Genomic DNA, 6,976 nt, shown 5'->3' on the forward strand with positions numbered 1-6,976 from the left:
AGGGATAGGCAATGGGATGAGGGAGAGAACAAATAACAGACCTCTTGACCCTGGTGCAACACTGACTTCTCAGTAACTCTGGAGGCACTAGGGAAAAGCTGGGGCCACACAGTGGCTGCGTTTGTGTAAGTTATCTGTGTGGTGGCATGGGAGCAGGACGTGAAACATGAGATGGGGAAAACCAGGAACAATTAAACCACTTATCTTCCCCAGTAAATCTACAGCTAAACCCACAGTAGTTTTTCTTTTAGTCTAGTTTTACCATACTAATTTCTTTCCATACTTGTTCTTTTTAGCAAAACTCCCTGTATGTATCTATCTATATAATATATAGCTACAAGCACCATTTCGCTGCATACCTTGAACAAAATCAAACTCTTGGATCTAAACAAATACACAGACCATCATAAACAAATACATACAGTCCTAAGCTTTAGGAGATTTTGTATTTCTGTTCACAGTCTCTGCTTTGCTATGGGGAACTCAATAGGGGGATAGCTGTTCTGCAGAATGGGGTGTCTCATCAGTCATAGTAGGACAAGAATACAATTTCTAGCACAAAATTCTGAAACAACTGTAGGGACGTGTGCCTGCTCCTAGGTTTTCTGCTTTTCCAATTACTGTGACTGCTCCACTGAAGTCAAGATTCATAGAGGAACACAGAAAGAGTTTCTCCAAAAAGCCATGAGAAATCAATAAGGAATAAGAAAGTCGTGACTTAGTGACATTGTTTTACTCAGTGTTATGGACCTCTTGAGAAATAAAGAGCAGAGCCTATAGGACTCCTATAGGGCTTCTCTTGGAATTACATCAGTAGAAGAGACCCTGTAGGAAGACAGAACCTGAATAAGCACTGGCAAGTTTAAGAAACAGAGATGCTGCTTGAGAAGGATGAAGCTTACTCAATGTCTGGCTTCAGAAGCAGGTGTTTCTGTCACAGACACACAAGGAACACAGTGTGTCTGGATTCCCCTTTATTTTGTCGACAATGCTCATTTCTAGTGAATGACTACCATGGAAATCACCAGCATGGTGACTTTTAATCTTGAGAGTAGAGCATTTAACATGTTTGTGTATGTCCTGTGATGTATTTTTTAAAGAACGAAAATTCCTCCAAGTACTGTATTTTTCACATTTTTATTGCAGCTCTGACTTCTCATTTCACTTTGCATTAAAATTAGAATGGTTTCCAGCACAACTCCCCTGTTGTAAAACTTTGGTTAATTAAAACTTAAATTTAACTGTGGTAGGAGGTAGGAGAAAAGCACAATTTAAAATGCATGAATTAATTAAAAAGGGCAATATACTGTCTTTGTCAAACTGCCATTTGCCTTTCCATCATTACTGTACTGTCCTTACAGGCTGTTATTTGCCAAAGACTAAACAATAACAAGTAGTAACTTTGGTTTGCATTACATCATGGAAGATTCAAAAGCATGTAATAGAAATCTCCCCCATTACTGTTCTTTGCACACCACTAAGGAAGAGCATGCCATTGCTATTAAAGTAGTGTTAATGAGTAGTGTTGAACAGGAAGAAAATGAAATATTCTTTTATAGAAACCTCTATGGAAATCTGTAAGTAAGATTACTTGAGTTAGAATTTGGATTGGAATTTGGATTTACAAAATTTTAAAGCCAAGAAAGATCTATACAGTCTGATCTTCTGCATAGCACAGGCAATGGAATTTCACCCAGTAATTTCTGCATAAAGATCATAATTAGTTGCTGAGCTAAAATATCATTTTTAGAAAGACAGTCTTGGATTAAAGAGGTCAAATGATAGAGAGCTCACCACATCCCAAAGTCAGCTGATGCAATAGTTTTTTCCCTTCACTTCAAACCAAACCAAACCAAACCGAAACTGTGCATTATTTATAATTTGAATTTAACACCTCCGCTGAAATTGTCATTCAGGACAGCACCTGTAGTAAGAAAGAGCCTGCTAACACAAGCATGAACACGTTTTAGCCATGAAAAGCAGTAACTGGAGAAGTAAGAAAAGTAAAACACACTTTTGTTCACTGTCTTTGTTCACTCACCTTTGTAAGGTCCCTCGCTTTTCCCTTCTGACTAAGAGAGGGCCTGGGTTGTGCTGAAGAGCTGAAGCAGCTTTGAAGCACCTTTTGAAATGAACCCTAGCATTTTTTGGTCTTTGGAGTCACTGTCCTCCACTGGTTTTCTACCTGTGGGAAAGGAGCATGTTGCTGTAAAGGAGCAGTTTTGGATGCAGCATCTGGTGTGCTGAAGATATATTTATCTAACTTCTTAGCATTCTTCATGCCAAACAATGAGTGCTACTGAACTGAGAAAACCACCAGTGAGTGTCAACTGCGTGGGAAGAGACACGCTTACCCCCCAGAAGCATTTTGGGAAATTTTGATATTCAAGCACCTGAAGACAGTCCGATGCCTTTTTCTCAAGGCTTTGTCAAACACATTAATAAAGAGAAATTGCTAAGTTTTCTCTTTTGTTACATGTTTTTTACTTTCTACACACTGGGATCAGAATTACTGCATCACTTGAAAAAATTCAATTTCCTTTAGCACTCAAAATTTATGTTCAGAACACATGATGATAACTGTAGTTTATAAAACTACATTTAAAATCCGCACTCTAAGAAAAAGGCAGAGTGGGTGGAGGGACTGTTCCAATAAAAAGCCTGATACCTGGGGATCACACTGCTCCACATAGTCAGTCCTACCTCATGAGTTGCAGCTTTTGCTCAGACTTAAAAATGTATCAGGTAAACTATATCCCGTGCCTGAATAAACTGGACAGCTTCTTTCTTTTAGTCTTAAAAGATATCAGGGGCCAGAAAGAAAAGACAGATTTCCACTGTGGTTACTGTGACCCCGTCAGTCCTGTCTCACCTGTGCAGTCCCAAAGAGTCCTGTGCACTCCAGACTGGTGCACCTCCATGCTCTATGTGATCAAATCCTTACCAAGACATACTTCTCCCAAGAAGCCTGCAAACAAAATGAGGCTACTGGAACATTCATTTTGAATCATTGGTGACTATATAGCATCTAGAGAGCATCTCTTATCTCTTTAGGTTTGAAAATACCATCGAGATAAATTTGCCTTCATTTTTATTTTGCTTACTGTGGCAACACCCCGATTATAAAACTAATGCTTTCATAAATAATAATGTTTTTTGTTTAAGAACATAAGATTTATAATAATTCAGTCATTTTCTGTGACAGGAAACGGTCATGTTGTTATTCATATCACATAAAATCATGTTTTCATAAACTATGCAGATATTTAAAATATATTGTTTCAGAAAGATATTCCAAGCAGTGAACAATGTATGTTAAGTGTGAGACAGTGATATCCTTGAGAAACACAAACTCAACTCATTTGAACCCATAAAAAAACAAGCACTGAGGTTAAACCATAAAATGTGGTGTGCAGTTTCTCACTACAGTAAACCACTGGTCAGTTAGGTATGCAGGCAATATGTGTTTGTTTGCTCCTGTGGATACTGAAAGTATTCTGAATTCCTCATGACTTTAAATATTATGTTATAAAATGTTAAATCAATACCTTTAGGACAAAAACAGAATCCAACACATCCAACCTAAATTACTAAGGTTGAAAAATAAAAAATCAGGACCTAAGCTTCTGAAGATTTTTTTTTTAGATGGAACATATTTCTACTTCAGCTATTAAAAACCTCCAGTTTAATCCCCTGCACTTGTTTACACCTGAGAATAATGATGTACTTTATTCATTTGCTTTTGGAAAAGGCTATTTTTGTTTCAGTGAAAGCAACAAGCATCTTTTTCTTCCTGTTTTTTTGTTGTGTTTTTTTTGTTTTGTTTTGGGTTTTTTTGTATTACAGCATCTTTGAAGTTAGAAGTTACCCTGTCTTTTTAAAGGGAGTTTCCTGTTAAAGAAAACTAAGAAAATTATATGCCTCAATCCAGCAGGACAATTTATTGTTGTTTATGTCTGCAGTGGACCTAACAGCAACACATATAGCAGCAAGCTTCCTTTCTGGGAAAACCAAACAAATGCTGTCCTCATTTTGTTAATTGAACAGATAGATTTTTCAGAGTTCACCAAAAGTTAAACACTCTGAAAGAGACCAAAAGCACTAAATAGGCTTCTTAAAAATAGTATTCTTTGGGAAAGAAGCTACTCAGAGAGAGCATTCATGTGAAGACTGTTGTGAAAGCAATTTCTTAGAACAGATCTTTGCAAAGTTTTTTCCACTTATAAATGCTGATTGTTGGTTTTTTTAATGCAAATTTCTGTGGCATTGATTCTGGGAATTTGTCCAGTTAAACACATTCTTCCATTTAGCCCAAGAGGAAACTCTCAGCAGCAATTCTGAACTGTTTTTTATTTTAGCAAGTTTGATGTGGAAACCTTTGTTTTGTCTTGAGAGATCCTCAGACCTATCGTGTGCAATGTGATGATATTTAATCTCAGAAATGCAGCTGCTTCAAAGCCAGTGATGGGGCAAATAAATATTTACCCCTTGATTAAAAAGTGGAAAATACCATACCATTCAGGAGCTTGGGACTTTCTAGCTATCAACAATATTCTATGTGTCCATTGCCCTCTCCTGGTTTTATCTGGTAATTTTTCAGGATTAAAATATCCAAAACAGATCTCCTAAAATCATTATGCATTCCTCCAACAGGTTTTTTTTTTTCCTTTTCCACTCCAATATATCACTTGTGAACATGGTTTTTAAGGGAGTACAAACGACTTCTCTCATCAGTGTACTGGAAACAGGCTGAGGCAGCACTTGAGTCAGACCTGGTGGACTGCTCCTTGTGGTGTTCGTCTGCGACACATACAGCAATCCAGGCAATGCCTGAATTTAAAAACCATGTTTTCGATAACATACTGCCTTAAATACTAAAAAAACAACAACAAAAAATGAAGCTGTTATGAGTTAATAGATCATTACAGGTAAGGATCTCTCAGAGGGCAGAAGTCTGTATCTCTTCATGAAATATATGAGGCTCAGTTTAGCAGTTTGTTCAGGGCAATGCCCAGACAAGTTCTGAATATCTCCAGGGATGAAGATCCCCCATGCTTCTGGGCCCATTCAGATGTTTCACCACCCTCACGGTATATATATATATTTTTTTAATATGAAGTCAGAGTTTCCCATGTTCTAATTTGAAGAGCTTGTTTCTTAGACTAGGACCCTTCATTTCTTAAAGGAGAAAACTGATGAAGGCAAAGGAATGATAGCGTTTAAATATCATGACTGCTGCAGAGAAGGAGAATAAGGATATATTTTTTTAATACTCAAAAATATGAGCACGGCCAAGTTTACATTAAAAAAATTTTAAAATATGAAATCTTTTTTTCACAAGGTATAATTACCTTGTGGACTAACTACTGCTGAATAGTCTAGAGAGCACAATGCAGGCATTGTGATCCAAACTGAGAAAACAATGGAAGACAACCCATAAGCATCTATTAAACCCAGTGATATTAAAGCAGCTATGCTCAGGAAGGCTACAGCCTTCTGACTTCTTCAGGTTAAGAACGTGTTCCCAAGGTGGGACACCCCCACACAGCCTGTTGGTATATGGTCCCTTGGCCATCCTGTACTCAGTACTAGCAGGGGCATCATACATTGTACAGGTGGCATATGTGGCACAGGATTTTGAATTAGGAACCCTATGACCTGCATTTATTGTCCAGAAGAATAAGAAATTTAAAGTGTAGCTTTAATGGCATGAGATGGAAAAGACATTGAAAGGAGAAGTAGCAGAGTCTGACTCCACGTAAACAGTCATATGTGGGAACTGGGATCTGATTTCCCATGTTCATAAGTTTGAAGGAAATCATGCTGGATCCCCATATAGACTGAAGCTTCTTACTTATATGTATATCCTGTTGTTTGTATCACGTTTGTCTTCATCTGCACTGCAAACAGATGCTATCATGTGGATATTTTTTATATAGATAGAGAGTGTGTGGGTACATGTATTGTGCATGCATGCATATTTTGGGGTTTGAGAATGCTGTAGTAGTAAAAGAGACTTTAAATGTCCACACCTCAGGAAAGACTCTTACAGACAAAGAAGTGGGAGGGACAGCCAGCTAGCCAAGTGTCTTGAAAGGACACCTTCATAAGGGTCACATCAGCAGTAAACTTAAAGGTGTAACTGAGACATAGTACTGAATCATCGCACATTTTCCTGCTTTGAATGTAAGGCCCTGTGTTTTATAATGCAAAATCTAATTCCTCATACATGGCATTTTTAGTTTAACAAATCCCCAGTTACTTGATCTGTTAGAAAAAAATTACATGAAGATGTGCAATTATTTAAGCAAAGTTTTGGATCTCACAAATTTGTAGATTCTCACAAACATGACCATACAGTGTTATCCTAAAAGCCAGAATACTGGGACATTCTTGAAACTTCACTTTTCCTTTAGCTATGTGTACTGGGTCTGGCTGAACTGGAATTGGATTTCCCCTGTAGCAGCCCTCACGGTGCTGTGTTTTATGCTGGGAGCTGGCAGGGTGTTGATAGCACCCTGGTGTTGTGGCTGCTGCTGAGCAGTGCTTACACAGCACCAAGGCTCTTTCTGACATTTCCCTCCCCAGTGGGACGGGGTGGGCAAGATCTTGGGAGGGGACACAGCCAGGACAGCTGACCCGAACCGACCAAAGGGATATTCCAGACCATATGACGTCTGCTCAGTATAAAGCTGGGAGAAAGGAGGAAAGGGGTGGGGTCACCCTTGGTCCTCTGAGGAACCACTACGCATGTTGAAGCCCTGATTCCTGAGAAGGCCCAACAGCACCTGTCCATGGGAAGTAGAGAATAAATCTGTTTGCTTTTGCTTCCACGCGCAGGCCTTTGCTTCGCTTTGCTTATATTAAAACTGCTTTTGTTTCACCCGCAAGGGTTCGTTTATGTTCTTTCCCCTCTTTGCCCTGTTGAGAAAACAAAGGAAAAAAAAAGGGGGGGGGGGGGGGGGGGGGGGGGGGG

The sequence above is a fragment of the Athene noctua genome, chromosome Z (assembly GCF_965140245.1).
Source record: "Athene noctua chromosome Z, bAthNoc1.hap1.1, whole genome shotgun sequence".
NCBI classification, from domain to species: domain Eukaryota; kingdom Metazoa; phylum Chordata; class Aves; order Strigiformes; family Strigidae; genus Athene; species Athene noctua.